The sequence below is a fragment of the Bos indicus genome, chromosome 4, assembly GCF_029378745.1.
Source record: "Bos indicus isolate NIAB-ARS_2022 breed Sahiwal x Tharparkar chromosome 4, NIAB-ARS_B.indTharparkar_mat_pri_1.0, whole genome shotgun sequence".
Lineage (NCBI taxonomy): Eukaryota > Metazoa > Chordata > Mammalia > Artiodactyla > Bovidae > Bos > Bos indicus.
The window spans coordinates 23,490,861-23,511,342 of record NC_091763.1 but is presented as its reverse complement, the minus strand read 5'-3'; the positions used below and the strand labels follow the sequence as shown (position 1 = coordinate 23,511,342).

Below are 20,482 nucleotides of genomic sequence, written 5' to 3'. Positions count from 1 at the left end.
CAAGTAAGCGGACTTGAAACTACTTGTTTGGCATGAGGAAAAGGAAAATCACTAAATCTAGAAGAAAAAGAACTGGATGTTAGATGCAGAACTGAACTGGGAAACCCTCCAGCTGTAATAGGTGTGATGCAAAGGATAAAGCAGTTTGGGAGAATAGAGATTGGTGAGTCTGTAACCAAGAAGAAGGATTAGCAGAAGGAAGAGCAAAAGTGAATTTTTTTTTTTTTTTTTACCTTGTTTGTTAGCATAACATTTCTATAAGACTGGGAATAAGGAGTCTTAGGTACATTGTGGCCAATCCCACATGTATAATAAGAGGTTGTAAAATAAAAATAAAGAATAAAATAAGAGATTGTAAAAGAAAGAGAAGGTATTTGGGTGTGTGTATTAATACAAAGATAAGCCATGGTGATTTACTTTATAGTGTGCACTTTTTAAATATGGTTATCTTTACACATGAACAGCAGGATCGTATTTATGTTTCTACCATGGATTTTCGAAAAAATATATATTTCACAAATTGAGTTTCACCTGTAAATATGGGGGGCAGCTGTGTCAACGTATTAGAGAAAATGAAGCAACTAAGAAATAGAAAGCAGCAAAAGGTTGCTGGGAGCATGATGAGTAGAGAAAAAATAAGCAGAGAATGCCATAAGAATGTGATTATGAGTGACGAAAATGCAAGAAATGGACAGTGAGAAAGAACCAATAGCACACAGTAGTGAAGGAGGCAGAAGGTGGAGCAGCTGGCTGGAGATGCTTATGCCAAGAGTTGGGGTGTGTAGGAGAGAAGTGACAAGAATGGATTGAATGATGTTTTGAAGGAGAGGTGGAAAAAATGATTAAACTCAAATGAGGGATCTTGAATAATAATAAGTAGACAGGTGAGTGATAATAAGACTCACATTTATGGGGTACATATTATAAGACAGGAACTGTCTTAGAATGTCTGTTTGTATGAAAAGGCCAATAAATAGGTATTCCAGTCTTTCTAACTGGAGGGCTGAAGTGTTCTGGGTAAGGTTTTGAGAGTGCCGGTGGGTGTTTGCAAGGAAGATGCAAATTCCTGTAAGAACCTGTGAGTTTTCTCCATCAATGATGATTAAAGATAAACAAAACCAAACCAACAGCAACTACCAAATCGGGGGGAGGAGGGCAAATAATTGATACCAAAATGTGGTCCCAGCTTCAAAAACTGTTTGGAGCCCCTGAAAGCATGGTTCATCGACTTATCTCATGAGGACAGTTTAGTCCAGAACGGCTGAATTCTTGTCAGCGTGTTTATACTCAGTAGTTCTGAAGTTGACTGGATGGCATCACCGACTTGATGGACGTGAGTCTGAGTGAACTCCGGGAGCTGGTGATGGACAGGGAGGCCTGGCGTGCTGCAATTCATGGGGTCGCAAAGAGTCGGACACGACTGAGTGACTGAACTGAAACTGAAAAATTGGTTTACCTATGTTTTCTAATTGTTATATGCTCTTTGCTGTAAATATTTCTGAACATCTTTATGGAGAGTATTCTGCTTGGCATGGTGGGAAATGCAGATGTGCATTTTTGGAATTTACAGTTTAATGAAGGCTAGGAACTGATGGATAAATGACTCTAGATGTAGATAAAATATAATCTAAGGGCTACAAGCAAAGTTTAAGTATCTGTAGGGTTACAGTGTGCCACTTGAGATAGGGAGAAAGTGAAATCTTCATGAAAGAGGAATTTGAAATGAATTAAAAAAAAGACAAGGTACATGCAGAAAAATGATATATTTTAAAAGAAAAATTTAGCATATATTTGAGAAAGTGAGATGAGCCACATTTAGCTACACCACAAATTAAAGAAGTGAGTGAATTAAGGCTGTAAAACTGAGATGGAATTAAAATACACAATACCCAACTTGAGTTAGACAGTGAAAAGTATTTGTAGGATGCTAAGGGTTGGTTGTTATGAACAGCACTATAGCCCAAGAATCTGAATTTGCAAATATGAGAATAGTATTTGAAACAGACTGAAATGATGGCAGTGAGCTACTGCAATAAACTAAAAATTTGAATGGAGAAAGATGATAATAAAAACATAGATTTAGTATTATATCATTAAAACTAATGGAAGAGAATTTAGGCAATAATAAAATATGAGAATTGAGAGAGAGAGAAACAGATTTCAGCTCTAAAAATTTGATTGGAAAGACAGGGGAGTTTGGTGACATAATTCCCCAAGTAAAATAAACATAATGGTTTTGTTTAGGTTATATTGAACTTACCTGGACTTTTAAAATATATTTTCCAGTGCTCAGGTACTTATAGGAAACATACCTATGGAGGCACTAATATAAAATAGATAAATTATTGCCACAGCAGCTAAATTATTATTTAGATTAACATTTGCTCAAATATTAAAATTGCATTTGAACAGATAAATAGAATTTAATGCTAAAGTATTAAATATATTATTGACTACTACTTTTATTTTATTGGCTAAGGAATATGGGAGTACACTTAATTACATCATTAAAATACTTCATTTTGTAATAAATTTACAGAAATACCTATGATAGGTATAATAAAAATTGTCAAATATAAAAGTTGTAACCTATTGAGACAAAGACTAATGGGCATTCAATAAAATAGTGAGCAATGACACAGTGAGTATAAGAACATTATTAAAACAGATTTTTTAAGAAGACAAGTTAACTGTAAAGGAAATAAATAGTGCTGATTCCATGATCATTAAACTTCTCTTTTTTAAATAACCTCGACAGCAATAAAAAGTGCTAGATTTAATCCTTGAAGTTTCCTGTATAATTAAAATGCAAAGACCATTACAATTAGGATGTATCTTTGTGTAATAAATTGCCATTGTCAAAACATAACTGGAAACAAACTTATTAGCCTGAAGATTATAAAAGGGATATATTTTCCATGCTATTCAGTACATGTCATCAGTTTATTTGCAGCCTTTAAGGATCAGATTTTTCATGTTGCAATGCAATGTTGCCAAGGTGACATTCTTCCATAGTCTATTAGAAAAATGCTATATTAGATTTTAATTACTTTCTTGATTGTAATTGTTTTGTGACTTTCAATAAGAAATTGTTTGTATATACTTAATGACTCAATTTTTAAAAGTTATTAACTTAAGTCTATATTTGTAGCATGCCAAGGTCATCACTTCATGGGAAATAGATGGGGAAACAGTGGAAACAGTGTCAGACTTTATTTTTTTTGGGCTCCAAAATCACTGCAGATGGTGACTACAGCCATGAAATTAAAAGACACTTACTCCTTGGAAGGAAAGTTATGACCAACCTAGACAGCATATTGAAAAGCAAAGACATTACTTTGCCAACAAAGGTCCATCTAGTCAGGGTATTGGTTTTTCCAGTGGTCATGTATGGATGTGAGAGTTGGACTGTGAAGAAAGCTGAGCACTGAAGAATTGATGCTTTTGAACTGTGGTGTTGGCAAAGACTCTTGAAAGTCCCTTGGACTGCAAGGAGATCCAACCAGTCCATTCTAAGGGAAATCAGTCCTGGGTGTTCGTTGGAAGGATTGATGCTGAAGCTGAAATTCCAATACTTTGGCCACCTCATGTGAAGAGTTGACTCATTGGAAAAGACCCTGATGCTGGGAGGGTTTGGGGGCAGGAGGAGAAGTGGACGACAGAGGATGAGATGGCTGGATGGCATCACTGACTCGATGGACATGAGTCTGAGTGAACTTCAGGAGTTGGTGATGGACATGGAAGCCTGGTGAGCTGCGATTCATGGAGTCACAAAGAGTTGGACACGACTGAGCGACTGAACTGATCTGAACTGAAGGTTATATGTGATATATTTCAAATAAGTGTTTTATATGCTTTTGGGGAATGAAGGTGTGGTTGTCAGTTTCTTGGTTGAGATGAATTGAATTCATGGAACTCTTACCCCCACAAAACTAAATCACTCAGTGTTAGTCCTATAATACCATATAGATCTTTTCCTCAAGTTATCTGATCTTGAGTTCTCTCCACAATTGCCATAATATATCGTGTCTTACTTTGTTTAGTCTGTTAAAATGAAATACAACAGACTGGGTAACTTATAAAGAGTAGAGAGTTATTTCTCATTGTTCTGGAGGTTGGAATTCTGAGATCAGGGTGCCTGCATGGATTCTGATAAAGGTCTTCTTTTGAGCTGCAAACTGTCAGCTTCTTGTATTCTCACATGGTTTAAAGAGCAAGAGGGGCAGAAAGTTCTCCTGGGATTCTTATAAAGGCTCTAATCAGAGTTCTAGCTTCAGGACCTCAGGAGAAATTGTCATTTCCTCCTCCAGGGGAACTTCCTGACTAAGGGATTGTACCGGGGTTTCCTTCGTCTCTGGCAGAGCAGGCAGATTCTTTATGGCTGAGCCATTAGGGAAGCCCATTTACCTCCTAATCACCCCCACCCCCCAACTCATATTGCAAAATAGGATTCCAACATATGTTATGCATTTGGGGAGACACAAATTTTAGTCCGTTATACCCTGCAACTATACATGTTTCAACTTCTAGGCTTTCCTCATAATTAATTGGGGAAAAATTAAATGATATTGGCATAGCATTCCTGGTTAGGCAGCTAGCACATCAAACAGTTTGTGTTCAAGTCCTGGTCCCATCATAGTATAGCAAAGTACATAGTACTTTGTCTGACTTTCAAAAGTTATATAACATCTCTGTGTCCCAATTTTCATACTTCTAAAATGGGAAAAATAATAAATATGTCAAATGTTGTGAGTATTCAATTGAATGAGTTAATATATGTCAAGGAATGAGAACAGTGCCTTGTGAGTTGCAAGTAATGTAACTGTTTACAATCATTATTTTATTAGAGAAGGAGGGAGTGTTTTGTTGGCTGTTTGAACATATTGTTGATGATCGAGTTAAAAAGTGCCACATTTTGGAGCATGAAGAACCAATGTCTTTTTTCTGCTACAGGACCAAATTTTTCTCACAAGGTAGAAGCTTCTGGTGCTGTTGGCAGCCTCAGATGTGTGTTGTCCCCACAAATGCTCAAGGCAGCTAATGCGAAGCCCGCTGTGGCCGCCTACAGCATGCTGAGCGCATGCTCCTGTTTAGGTTTTCAGACTGAGTCACTCCATGGGAAGCATTTCCATTGATATGTGGGAGAGGAGTATAATTTTCTTCCCCACTCTTTATAAAAAGTCATCCAAACTGTTGTTGTAAGATGAAGAGCTCTCACTCCTGCCGTGTAGAGAATTGTGCTTATCAGATTATTAGTTTGTCAGTGCTTCCTGCTGTGGTTTCAAGATACAGCAAAGGGTTAAGAAATTCCAAATCTTTTCATGGATGAAAATATTTTCTATGTAAAATCTACACAGTATTTCCAAGTGATTCATTATCTGCCCACATATTGTCACTTAGGATTAGCTTTTTATTTGCTATTTATAAAGAGTGTTATAGAGCATGTAAATTATTTTTGAGAAATACTGTGTTATTACAGTGGGAACACTTCCGAACTTTCATAAATTTCATATTGTTTATAGCAGCTGGCATTGTAGAGAGTTGCAAAATTATATGATGAACTTGTTCTTTTCAATAAGGACCAGTGTGCCTAATATTTGGACCTAGTGTACAATTTCTTCCATTGGAGAGAGGCGTGCAGTATGACTTTGTGGAAAGAACACAGGCTTTGCAGGCAAACTAATATTTGACACCATTGAACCCCTGCTCTATCTTCAACTTATTAGCCCTAGGGCCTTAGGGAGGTTATATATACTATCTGGGGCTCAGCTTACTCACCTGGAAAAGTGGAATTCCACCTCACAGTGTTGTAGGTTTTAATGAGACAGTAGCCATCATCATCAATAATAGGTTTTTAGTACCCTGTTCTAAATACAAGTATTGATTCATTTAATACAGTAAGCCTTAAAGAAGGCAGATGATCTCTTAGGAAGATTACTTGGCCCATTGCTGTGGCACAATAAGTGATGGCAAAGATCAAAACAGTAATAATTCATTTAATATTTCTTACAAATATCACTGTGTTATTAAAAAGGCTGTTAATCATGTTTCACAAATAGGAGAAGCTGGAATCCAGGATTCATCAGGTCCTCTTATCTCCAACAGCCACAACCATCTCTCAAAGGGCTTTTGTATACAGGACAGAGCTTCTAACTGTGCCTGTGGCTTTTGCCCCCAAATGTGCCTTTCTGCTCTCTTATTCTGCTTCATTGCACTGGATCCTGTGTGGACTTCCATGATGCCCTGTCTTAAGTGGAGTCATTTTTCTTCATCCCGCCCACACATCTTTCTCCTATTTCTGGAACCTCCCTTACTCTTCCTTATGAAAAACATGGGAGGGAAAAGAGAGGAGAATAAAATCAGCACACAATTGTAATAATAATAAAACAATTGTCAGAGTCCTTTTCTGTCTTAAGTAGCTTTCCTCTCCCAAGAAACCCCACCCTCCAGCATGATGATCTGTATCTTTGAGATATCTTTTGGGCTTGATCCCTACCTGAAGGTTTAAGGAGGTGGAGGGAGAGACTAGATCTCCCCTGTGCATATTCAGCTTATTGGTAAACAAATTTAGATCACATATTAGCCCTCTAATTCATCTCAGTGGGATTAGCTCTCTTACAGTTTGTCCTAGACTCTTTGTTACATTGGCTCTATTTTGGGAGGCCAAGCCACTTAATGTTAATTACTCTCTTTTCCCAGACAGAAGAACAAATGGCTCAGAGTCAATTAGCATAGTGGCTGAAAGCACATAACTCCTTGTTAGGTTAAACTGGGTTTGAGTTCAAGTGCTGTGATGCACACCTTGTTTTCCTCACCATGCCCTAGGATTGCAATAAGGATTCAGTGTGAAGAGGGCTGTGATGTGCTCAGTACTCAATAAATAACTCTTTTGTTGAGAATCCTAATGGTGGTGATGGAGGTGATTTCCTATGAAAATCACTTCTAGTACTCACGCAGACTGTCTTGACTTTGCCCTGACACTTGTCTGAAGTTGGAATCTGTGACTCTATTTTAGATAATCCATGTCTTTCATTTCTGACCCTGTTTCTTCTTATTCACATTGATTAACTCAGCAGTTCCTGGCTCTGACCCAGATTTTATTTCTGGAATGTATGTTGGCTGCATAATCTCTTTTGCCTCATCTCTGGGTTTGGTTCCTATTTGTTGTACTGCTTCAGGCTGAATTTCCTGTTGGTGGCTTCTCTGGGTCCATGTAGCTTAAGTTTTTCAATACCTGAATCTTGTAGTAGTAAAAGAAAGTAATAACTATGAATGTCTGAGTTTCCATTATTTCAGTATCCTGAAAAAACATCGTTTTCAATGACTTTTAACATCTATTTTTTTCAACTTTTCAAAATTGCCCCAAAGCCGTAAATTAAGATTTATGGTCAAACAAACTTTAATATTGAAGTTAGTATTTCTGAGAAGTATTTTGATCAGAGTGGACCGAATTGGGCTATGACTGGAAAAATTAACAAAATCTCAGTGGCTTAACAAAACAGAAGCTTATTTCTTGCTCCTATTTACATTTCCAAATCTGAATCAGCAAATGGTTTAATTTCACATTGTCCTTAATCAAGTCCCAGTCAGATGGAGTAGTCCTCAGCTTTAAAAATTGGCACATGCTGTGACAGAGAGAAATAGACTTTGTACATTGGGGGCTGACTCTTAAGACTTCATCCTGATAACGTCATTGCTTACATTTCTTTGGCCCAAGCAATCCACATGATCACATCTAACTTGAAGGGAGTACAGAAGTGCATTCCTTCTGTCTGTGTAGCATCGGGAAAGATAGAAATATTTGGTGAAAACTACAAATGTGAACAGTAACTCACAAGTATTTCCTATGGAACATTAAGAAAGTCATTGCAATCTCTTTAATGTTCTGTTTCTTCACCTTATAAAATGAGGCTAGTACTCCCCACTTATAAATAATTAGTCTTGTTGTTTTTACTAATATTAGTATGATGAATTGTAACAAACGTTATCACAAAAATTCATGCAGGTTAAATAATGCACTTCATCCTTAACTGAGTTGTAAATTAAAGGTTGTTATTTTCTAGAAATTTCCATAGATGCTGCCATCTACATCTTAGCAGGAAGTGCCCCCCACACACATATGCACTCATGCACACACACACACACACACACACACACTAATATGAGTATGTATAATTCAGTTCAGTCACTCAGTCTTGTCCAACTCTTAGCGACCCCGGGAACCGCAGCATGCCAGGCCTCCCTGTCTATCACCAACTCCCGGAGTCCACCCAAACTCATGTCCGTTGAGTCGTTGATACCATCCAGCCATCTCATCCTGTTGTCCCTTTCTCCTGCCCCCAGTCTTTCCCAGCATCAGGGTCATTTCCAATGAGTCAACTCTTCGCATGAGGTGGCCAAAGTACTGGAGTTTCAGCTTCAACATCAGTCCTTCCAATGAACACCCAGGACTGATCTCCTTTGGTATGAACTGGGTGGATCTCCTTGCAGTCCAACGGACTCTCAAGAGTCTTCTCCAACACCACAGTTCAAAAACATCAATTCTTCGGTGCTAAGCTTTCTTCACAGTCCAACTCTCACATCCATACATGACCACTGGAAAAACCATAGCCCTGACTAGATGGACCTTTGTTGGCAAAGTAATGTCTCTGCTTTTTAATATGCTATCTAGGTTGGTCATAACTTTCCTTCCGGAGAGTGAATGTCTTTTAATTTCATGGCTGAAGTCACCATCTGCAGTGATATTGTAGCCCAAAAAAATAAAGTCTGACGCTGTTTCCACTGTTTCCCCATCTATTTAGAGGAATTTAATTTTACTCATTGCTTGTCATTTAGTCAGAAGTATTTAGTACCTTTTACTCTTAGGCAGTATGCTTGGTTTCAGAAAATACAGAAATGAATATCATGGTTCTTTTAATCAAAGAGCTTAGTCTATTCAGAGAGACTAAATACCATGGCAAATGATGATAAAGCAATAAAATACTTAACTCCTGCTATTATATATGCAAGGTTCTTTTAAAATGAGATACAGTTGAGATATAACATTGTATTAGGTGTACAACACAATGATTTGATATGTATTGCAAAATGATGACGACAATAAATTTCGTTAGCATCTATCACCACAATTACGATTTTTTCCTTATGATGAGAACTTTTAAGATGCACTCTCTTAGCAACTTACAAATACATAATACAGCATTGTTAACTGTTGTCACTATGCTGTTCTTAATAGGGGGAGTCTGTACCTTTTAAACACACTTACCCATTACACTCACACCCTGCCCCTTGCCTTTGGAGAAGCACGGTTTTCTTCCTGTAAGATTCTGAGTTCCACATGTAAGTGAGATTATACAGTATTTGTCTCTCTTCTGACTTACGTCACTTAGTATAATGTCCTTAACGACCGCACATGTTGTCACAAATGTCTTTCTTTCTAATGGATAGATAACATATGTATAGCTATATTATAAATTAGAGATATATATATATATATGTATATATACACATAATTTTATTTGCCATTTATTTGTCTCTGGACAGTTAGATTGTTTATATATCTTGCCTATTGCAAATAATGCTGCAATGAAAATGAAGGTACAGAGATCTCTTCAGGATATCGATTTTATTTCTTTCAGATAAATACTCAGATGTGGAATTGCTGGAAAATATGGTAGCTCTATTTTAAAATTTTTGAAGAATCTCCATACTGTTTTCCATAGTGGCTTCACCAATTTTTATTTCCATCAACAGTGTACACGGTTCTCGTGCACATCCTTGCTGATACTTGTTACCTCTTTTTGATGATGGCCATTTTAAGAGGTGTGAAGTGTTATCTCATTGTGATTTCATTTGGCATTTTCTTAATGATAAGTGATGTAGAGCACCCCTGTTGGTATCTGAAATAAGCGTCTTTCTCTGAGCAAATGGGTGTTTCAGTCCATAGCTTCTGCACTGTGCCCTGTGGGTCAGACTGATATTCTGTTATAGATATCTGATATTCTGTTATAGACTTGTGAGACTTTGGAACATAAACCCTGCTAGCCAGGAGAGCCAGATAATTCGGGGGTATATCCTCTGGGCACAGCTGCAAAATCTGGGGTACCAGACCTGTGTGCAAAATCCTTTCTGGAATTTCAGGCCACCTGGAGCAAGGCAGGTAAAGAGAGAGAGAGCAAAGATGGTGCCTGCCAGCCTCCTGTCTCTGGAGAGTATTACAGTCAGCCCCTAGATGGGTATTAAATTAGATGCTTGCTCCTCAGGCCACAGCTTTTAAGCTAAGAAAATAGTCCTTTTTAATGAAAAGACTGGACATCTTTCCTACACAAAATGTTGCATATTTTCTCCTAGAAGAAATCATTTTACTCATTTAAAATTCTGCATCACTCCGTGATCTCTCAGTGGTATTGATTACATTAATATACCTATATCTACATCCCTCTATGTATGTACAGATGTCTGATAAACAGTACATAATATAGTTTCATTTTGAAATCTGAGCATTACATATTTAATTTGCTGCTTCTGCACTGGACCTGGGGGCTTAGCTACAGTAAGTCTGCTTGGGCTGTAATGAACATTTTCTCAGTTCCCAAAAGCCTTGTGGGCCTTCTGGACACAAGCCCCATTGGCTTTCACAGATATATGTTTTGGAGGCTCCTCTCTCAAGTGAAAGGATTCAAAGCTGGGGCACCATATGTGGTGTTCAGACCCCTGGCTTATCAGGGAAAAGCTGGTAGTTATGAGTTCCCTCCTGGTTGTGGATCACCACAGTGGGGCTGGGGCTCATGGCAGAATTGTACCTCAGCCTTTACTACCTATTTTGATGTGGATTTTTTCTTGTTTGCCCTATACATAGGGGTTATTCACATCCTCCTCATTTACAGAGTTCTTACTTAGGGAATTATTCCATGTAGCTGTAGAGGAAGTGAGTTCAGGAGCTTCCTGTGTCACCATCTTGAACCAAAATCTAGCAAGACTCTGAGAGCTTTTAACTCTTCTTCACATGGATAGGTGTTGAAAAGGGAGAGGAATTTTAATTGAAAGTATTGAATAGAGTTTTTCAAAAAACAGAGAAACTCCAAATAGATATCAGAGCACGTGTTGAGGCATGAAAGAAAGTTGGGAAAATAGGGAAGAGTTGGAAATGTGTGTTGGTGTATGTATATATTTGTGTCTCAGCAGGTATGTGTGTACACGGACATGTGTATGAAGACAATACTAAAGAATTCACCACCAGTCATATAATACAAATCTGTAAGTGGCATTAATAAAACATTGCCTATCAACATATAATCATTGGGAGAAATTAAAGATATTGAGTGGAAGAGAGGCAGAATATATACAAGCTCTTTATAGAATCTTAGCCATGAGAAAAAAGAAAGACTCAAAGTTAATCAAATAAAAAGAGGGATTTTGTTCTTTCATGTAGGAAAGAAAGACATGTTTATAGGAAACAAGTTGGGAAGCATATAAAGAGAAACACTTGATGATGAAAGATTTTGAGCTTATGGCCAAATCTAGAATTATGTTTTGGTTTTACTCAGTTTTCTTAAGTCCTTCTCTACTGTTTATTTTCTTAATGTATTAGTTTTGGTCATTATCAAGTTACATAACATTTCTAAAGTTTAATTTTCTCTACTGTGTAATTAAGAAAATAAAAAACCCACTCACAAGAATGTTGTAAGTCTCAAATAAAATAATACGTGTGGAAATGCTTTGTAAATGGCAAACTACCATATGTAAATTAATTATTGTTTTTATTGTTACTATCATTAGAATGTTCTGAGTTATCATTCTGCTATTTCTTTTCCTTTTTGTAGTTTAGTATCTCTGTTTCTCCCAAATACACATTTATAATTTTATTATTTATTGAATTGTACAGTTTGTTTCTGTGAGATTATGTGAGAAATACCATCCTGTTTCTTGTGGCCTAATTTTCCACAATTTATCTTCAAATCCTGTTGCCTCTTTCAAAGCCTTGCCTAGGCATCATCAGGTACAAGGATTATTTTTGCATACTCCCAAAATGTATTTTATAAGGAAGAACATTGGCAAGACTATAGTGGGTCTGAGATCTTACCCTACTTATAGTCTTAGAAGTTAGCTTGCTGTGGCTTCATGATGCTAGAAGATGCAAGACTCCTGGGTCAGAGAAAGAGGAGTTTATTAATCATGTCACAGAAAACATGATGTTTCTTGTGTTTTTATTGGATCCCCTACTTTAGTTTCCACAGGGAAACAGGAAAAGGGCCAGGTGACCTTTTTACAAGCAGTGAGTTGAGTAAGGGGAACTCCCAAGTTTGGGGAACTTGAATATTTTATAACAGACAGTAAACAAATATGTCTTTTTGTCCAAAATGGGGTCACAATCTGTGTCTCTCATGGTTTTCCTCTCCAAAAGCATCCTTGAAATGATAGTTTTGGGAAAAAATTAGTCTGTGCCTATGCTTGCAAAACCGGCAGAAACATGAAAGAAACATTGAGAATTGTTTCCCAATGAATATAAACTTGTGATGGTCTTTACCACCATAATCAGTTCAGTTCAGTTCAGTTGCTCAGTTGTGTCCGACTCTTTGTGACCCTATGAATCGCAGCACGCCGGGCCTCCCTGTCCATCACCAACTCCCGGAGTTCACTCAGACTCACGTCCATTGAGTCAGTGATACCATCCAGCCATCTCATCCTCTGTCGTCCCCTTCTCCTCCTGCCCCCAATCCCTCCCCAGCATCAGAGTCTTTTCCAATGAGTCAACTCTTCGCATGAGGTGGCCAAAGTACTGGAGTTTCAGCTTTAGCATCATTCCTTCCAAAGAAATCCCAGGGCTGATCTCCTTCAGAATGGACTAGTTGGATCTCCTTGCAGTCCAAGGGACTCTCAAGAGTCTTCTCCAACACCACAGTTCAAAAGCATCAATTCTTCGGAGCTCAGCCTTCTTCACAGTCCAACTCTCACATCCATACATGACCACAGGAAAAACCATAGCCTTGACTAGACGAACCTTTGTTGGCAAAGTAATGTCTCTGCTTTTGAATATGCTATCTAGGTTGGTCATAACTTTCTTTCTGAGGAGTAAGCTTCTTTCAATTTCATGGCTGCAGTCACCATCTGCAGTGATTTTGGAGCCCCAAAAAATAAAGTCTGACACTGTTTCCACTGTTTCCCCATCTATTTGCCATGAAGTGATAGGACCGGATGCCATGATCTTCATTTTCTGAATGTTGAGCTTTAAGCCAACTTGTTCACTCTCCACTTTCACTTTCATCAAGAGGCTTTTTAGTTCCTCTTCACTTTCTGCCATAAGGGTGGTGTCATCTGCATATCTGAGGTTATTGATAATTTCTCCCAGCAATCTTGATTCCAGCTTGTGTTTCTTCCAGTCTAGCGTTTTTCATGATGTACTCTGCATATAAGTTAAATAATCAGGGTAACAATATACAGCCTTGACATACTCCTTTTCCCACAAATTGTTGAAAACTTTCCCATCAGATTGCCTTTCAGTTCATTTAAAGACAACTTCAAATTTGTGCCCAGATGTCTCCTTGTCTTGGTCTCTGATTCCTCTTCTTTCCCTGCACCCTAACACTAGATTTTCAGGTAAATCCATTTTACACCCTACTTTTCAAGATAGGAGAGTCACCTACTTTTCTATATTCATCCAGAGAGGATGAGGGAAATACAGTTAGTTAAAGCTATTTTAGAGCCTACTGTGAAAAATAGGCATAAATCTTACATTTTATTTTTTAAAAGTCAGTCTTTTAAAATACAGTTACACAGACACACACACCTTTTTCTGGAAAGTAGCAATCATTAATTTATTTTTCATTGCTTCTTTATAGAGTGAACACAGAAAGGAAGGATCTGGGAGAGGGAGACCAAAAGCTCCACTCCAGGCAAATTCTCCCCTGTTGTTGAATATGTTGCCCCTTCCCTGGTGGCTCAGCTGGTAAAGAATCCACCTGCAATGGGAGAGACCTGGGTTTGATCCCTGGATTGGGAAGATGCCCTGGAAAAGGCAACAGCTACCCACTCCAGTATTCTGGCCCTGAGTATTCCATGGACTGAATGGTCCATGGGGTCTCAAAGAGTCGAACTGAGGGACTTTGACTTTCAGAAGCTCAATTAGTAACACGTTCTGCTCCAGAAGTACTGATGACATGAGGCAGGACCCTCAACATTCATGCAATTGCAAGGAGTTCTCAAAGTGAAAGTGAAAGTTGCTCAGTTACGTCCGATTCTTTGCAACTCCATGGACTATATAGTCCACGGAATTCTCCAGGCCAGAATACTGGAGTGGGTACCCGTTCCCTTCTCCAGGGGATCTTCCCAACCCAGGGATGGAACCCATGTCTCCCCCATTGCAGGTTCTTTACCAGCTGAGCCACCAGGGAAGCTCATTTGAGCTTCTACAGCTGCCAAATGATAAATGACTTCTAGATCTTTTTAAGACTTAGGATAAATTAGGATAATCCACTGTCCCTTGAAACATGCCCCCAAACTAAAGACAGTGGAAAATCAAAACTCTCACATTAAAAAAAAAAAAATCAGGAAAAGAGTAAAATGCTGGTAGCCATAACTTCAACTTGGACATGAGCATCCCCCAGATGTTTACAAAATTCTGCCAAATCTTTCTCATTTACAGTTTCCCTATGGATATCAGAGGTTGGTAGTGGTAATTTTTTAATTCTTTGAAATGAGGATCTTTATCTAGAAATTTACTCATGAAAAATATGCTTTAGTTACATATTCAAGGAGGTAGCCTGTAATGAAAGGAATCCCAAGGAAAGCACAGAACAGAGGTTATATTCTGATTATTGGTGGGATATAATTTGATATGATTACTGATATATCCTGCTACCAATATCAAATAAACTTTATGATAGGAAAATATTGTAAACATTTTTAAGCTTATGAACCAGAATTATTTAAAAATAATAAACCTTTCTGGGAGGGCATATTTTCCTTTCCACTCCCCTTATATATTCACTTCACGAATGGCAGAGTTTTAAAGAAAATTAGACATCTTAAACATTTTGGAGTCTTTGGGACCAGAAAACTTGCGCTGTCATGATATCCAGCCTCTTTTCTCTTCTTGGGTGTCAAATACATCAGGCGTTTCTCTCAGTGTCTCTGGGAAGTATTTCTGAAGCAGCAGTAACTACTTTCACGGGCCTTTCACGAGGCACTGTTACGTGGCACACGTGCATTTAATGATGATTTCTGCCATCTCCCAAGCTGCTTTCTGGCAAAAGAGCCTTGCAGAACTCTTCCTCCTTCTTCCACTATTGGCTGCCTTCAGCATTATATTGAATTCTCTGCTCATTTTCCTTATATTACATTATCTCCAAGTCTCATCTAAAAAACATAGAGTTGAAAAATGAAAAACAACACCGTTAACTTAAGAGTTACTTAATGTAATTCTTCAAAGGCTCCATCTTGTAGAAACAGACATTTGTAAATGGATCACGGGTAAAATTCCACGTGTCCTATAATTATACGTTGCTTCAGTATTCCTGAGTCCGTATTCCATATAAAATGAAAGCGCTCTTTCTCCTGCTGTGTAGTTTCCCTTTCATCTACTTCTTGCAGGTCCTTTGGTATCTGAAAACTTTCGATATCAAAAAAGTTTCTACTTTGTGTTGGCTCCTTTCCACTGCAGTCTATAGGCTGAGACATGTGGATTTGTTCTGATGATATTTTGACCTCTAACCGACCATACAAGTTGGCACAAAGGCACGTAAGGAGAACATGTGAAGATTAGCACTCAGTCTTTCCTGTGAGAGGTAAAGAATAGGTCAGTACCTAAAAGAAGTTGAAATTGACCTTCGGTAGCAGCCTTAGTCTACTTACAGGTGCTGAGTCCACACGAACGATTTTTCTGAAGCCTTGTTCTCCTCTGGCAACTTCAGAGCCTTCTCAGTGTAGTCAACCCAGATGCACAGATTTTTTTACATTTAGACCGTAGAGATATGCCCATATTCTTTCTAGGGAAATGTGAACAGTAATGCCCAGAGGTGAACTAAATAATAATAATCCCCTGAGATTCTGTCCAGAATTCTTCCTCTGTTAGTGCAGACACCTTGAAATCGTTACACTTTTCTCAGGGTCTTGCAAGTCAGGAGCTCCAGCAGGCACTATTACAGGAAGTGCAGTCAGATGCAATAGTATGGCATTTTTGTCCAGCTCTAGGGAAGAGTCCACTTGAAACATATTTACCAGCGTGTACTATGCATTTCTCCAGAATGTCTTCCTTAGTAGTAGGTGGGATGATTTTTTTTGAAGTGAATCCTGTAGCTTGCCCACTGTGTCACCTCACTTCATAAGGTGAAGATGGGAAGTTCTCATTTCAGCCACCTAAAGTGTCTACTAACATCTCAGCTTTCGATTGTCTGTATCTTATAAGTTGATATGGCCCTTGCTTTATCAACTATTTTTTTTTCTGATTAACCATAACCTCTGACTTTTCTTGATTCCTTTGAATTAATAACAACCACAGAGATACCCAGACGTCTATGAGAGATGGATGGCTGGCAGAGCATGACACTGGGCCATATAGTTGCTCCTACCAGGTCTTGTTTGAATCGTAACTGGCTTTCTTTTTCTTAGCCCTCCTCTCCAGATTATTTTGTAAAAACTTCCTAGTGTATCACAGAATTGCATTTAGTTTATCTTCCATTGCCCAGGTGATCAAGAACTTAGCATAGGTATCTGGACATTTCCTTCTCTAATAAAAATTTGCTTTTGAAACCACTAATAGTACAGAACTCAGTATAGAGACACTGCCACTTTCTCTAGTTCTTCCTCCACACACACACACACACAAACACACAATACAGCTTTTTCGTAACTTTTGAGTGGAGACATTATTCTCAAAGCTTATATTTCTCCTTCAGGTTCACTTCAGAGTCCAAGATATCTCCATGTTGCCAGTGCCTTTTCTCTTAAAATGTTCTATGACCCTACTGTCAAGTAAAATACCACAATGGAAGTTTCTGAAACTGTCTATTGTATGCAGTAGCACCCGACTCCAGTACTCTTGCCTGGAAAATCCCATGGACGGAGGAGCCTGGTGGGCTGCAGTCCATGGGGTAGCAAAGAGTCAGACATGACTGAGCGACTTCACTTTCACTTTTCACTTTCGTGCATTGGAGAAGGAAATGGCAACCCACTCCAGTGTTCTTGCCTGGAGAATCCCAGGGGCGGTGGATCCTGGTGGGCTGCCGTCTGTGGGGTCACAAAGAGTCGGACACAACTGAAGTGATTTAGCAGCAGCAGCAGTAGCATTGTATGCTTGGATGTAAGTGTAACCATTCTGAAGGTCAAAAATCCTGGGCAATGCCTTCTCCAACTAGTCCCATGCTATTACTCCATACGAAGTTCAAAGGGTGTTCAGGAACTGTCCATGTTTCACAAAGAATGTAACAGCATGAATATCTGATCAAAAACATAACCTAGAATACAAAAAATGAGACGAAACATTTGTTCATCTCTTCTGCCCTTTCTTCTCCTGTTTTCCTTCTGTCTCTCTCTCTCTCTCTCTTTTTTTTTTTCCATAGCTCTTTGCAATGTCTTGGATCCCTCCTGCCTGAGTCGCACTGGATCAAAGCTGGCAAGACCACTATTTTGGTGTCCTGGGTAGTTATGATCAGCTATTATGCATAGCTTCATCCCATGAGGGCAAAAGATAGCTCATTGCAGACCTTGGGTCTATTTTAGAGTATTCTGAGTGGTGTGCTTTTAAAGAAAGCCAAATGTTTGCATGCTGATATTTATTATTACTCAGAACACATCTTGGATGAATAATATAATATACTGTCTAATACTTACAAACAGTTTACCATGAGTTCATTTTGGTCACATTCTCCTAAGTACCTGTGCTTTAACTATGCTGACATATTTAATCCCCTTAGCAACTCTATGAGGCCAGCAATTATTAGGATTATCTCCATTTTACAGATGAGGAAATTAAAGTCTGGAGAAATTAAATAATTTGCCTATGGTCATAGAGGTATTAAAGTATAGAGAGACATGGTTCAAATCAGGTGGGCTGTGCCTTGGATCCATGCATTTAATCACCATGCTATACTGTTATCCTTTGTTTGATCATTAGTTTAAAACAAAGTATAAACAAACAAAATTGCTCTCCAGCAGAAATGAGAATAGGAAGGAGAAAAATGAATGAAGGTCCTAAGGAGTTCAAATTATTCATAAAGGACACACATATTTGCTATGACCAAGAAGACAAAATATAAAGTATGATATTTCTTGAAGGCTGCTGGGCTGTGAAATGAATCGTTTTCCAAGTGTTGGACAAGGTGTAAAAATACACCTTTTAAGGCAGCCTGAAGATAGTTCCAATGGGCAGGGAGTTGGAGTCACTTTGAAAACAGTAAGAGTTTCATGAAAAAAATGAGCGATTATGGACAGAAGTTTCGATGAAGAAGCTATATTTCCCCCAGGCAGAATCTATTTCTGGACTTTAGTAGGAAGAAGCATGATGGGGTCTGCCAAGTTATTTGAGGAAGCATTTAAAGGCTTGGCTCCTTTTTATTGCAAGTTTAACCCTACTGCTCTGTGCAAGCCCCTGAGCAGTGTGGGCAAAATCAAACAGGCTGCCTCAGGCAGCAGCAGTAACAAGAAGTGCTGAAGGTATAATCTAGTAAGTGGGCAAAGGAAGTTTGCAATTGGAGGGTTAATGCAATTGACAAAAATGAAATGAATCGGCCAGGAAGCCCAGGATAGCTCTGTGTTTGTGTTCCTTCTGCACTCCACCTCATAGTCTATCCTTTGTTGCTAGGATGTAGAGGTAAGAATTCAGTTATGTTTTTGTTTTAAATGGGTAGAAATTCAGTTATCCTTTTCTTTTGAATAGAGAGTTGATTTTAGGGAAAGGAGAAGTAGCCTGGATCGCTTGTTTAAATTGTGAATGTTTTGGAAAGTATTTTTGTAGAGTTGGGGCAATGCCTTGTAAGGCGGTAGCCAATGAACAGCCTGAAATGGCAACCCACTCCAGTGTTCTTGCCTGGAGAATCCCAGGGATATCAGAGCCTGGTGGGCTGCCGTCTCTGGGGTCGCAGAGTCGGACACGATTGAAGCGACTTAGCAGCAGCAGCAGCAGTGACTATATACGGAGAAGGCCATGGCACCCCACTCCAGTACTCTTGCCTGTAAAATTCCATGGATAGAGGAGCCTGGTGGGCTGCAATCCATGGGGTTGCTAAGAGTCAGACACGACTTCACTTTCACTTTTCACTTTCATGCATTGGAGAAGGAAATGGCAACCCACTCCAGTGCTCTTGCTTGGAGAATCTGAGGGATGGGGGAGCCTGGTGGGCTGCCTTCTATGGGGTCGCACAGAGTCGGACACTGCTGTCTCTTCAGTCGTGTCCGACTCTGTGCGACCCCATAGACAGCAGCCCACCAGGCTCCCCAGTCCCTAGGATTCTCCAGGCAAGAATACTGGAGTGGGTTGCCATTTCCAGCCTAGTACATCTAAAAGATACCTGGCTCTAGAAAGGAGATCTTCAGTTCAAGCCTGTAGGGTGCCATGTATTTCCCCCCACCTAGAAAACTTGCAGAACAATAGCTGAATGAATGCTTTGTAATAGTTCTGCTCACCTGGTACATAATTTTCTTAGTTTGGCTCCAATTTATATGTCCATCAAGCAAGCTGTTTCTGTTTGGACTAATCCATATGAAATGGCTCCTTTATCATGAGAATTGAAACATCTAAAATTATTATTTTACAATCAATAAAAATAGACCCTTAAGTGTTGCTTTATATAACTTTGTAATGTGATCTCAAGTAACAAAGACTAATCAAACCATCAATTCAGTGATTTAAATAAATGGTAGGTGTAAATAAACTTAATGTGTCTCTGATCTCCAGAATAACCCAACTTGGTTGTGGTACATCAAACCATATACACAAACTTCTCCAAGTCTAGGATAATGAAGAAACTTTCAAATATGTTAATATATATTTTTTTAGCTATATAATGTAGCATTCTGAATTCTAATCAGTAATGAAAATATTTTGCTACTAATTTTCCTCTCCTAAGTAATTGAATTTGATCCATCTCTCACCCTCTTTTCATCTCAGGCTGTATTCTATCTTCATTCTATTTCATTCCTATTTTCTTCCCTCAAATACCATTTTTTAATCATAATTCTGAGAGAGAAAGTTATCATCCTAGGAAAAATTAATATCCTCATTGGAAAAAACAAAATTATTTTATTCTCTGACATGGAATTTTGCCTCATTTATTACTTGCTGTTTATTTAGGGAGAAAATAAATGACGTGAAAAACATAACACATCTAAAAGAAAAGTTAATAGGGTTACAGGTTATGCTAATATAGACTGGGGAGTGAGAACAATTAAATGAATTAAAATTATCTTTAAAAGCCATGTATTTCTTTTCAGGTAATCTGTAAAATATAGAGAAAGAGGAAAAAATGTAATACCTTTAGTTTCACTTCTT

General features: G+C 38.5%; 1 protein-coding gene across 8 annotated transcripts in view; it reads left to right on the top strand.

Annotated features, from left to right (window-relative positions):
- DGKB (diacylglycerol kinase beta) overlaps positions 1 to 20,482 on the top strand; it is an 870,186-nt gene that overhangs the window by 77,436 nt on the left and 772,268 nt on the right. The window lies entirely within an intron of this gene.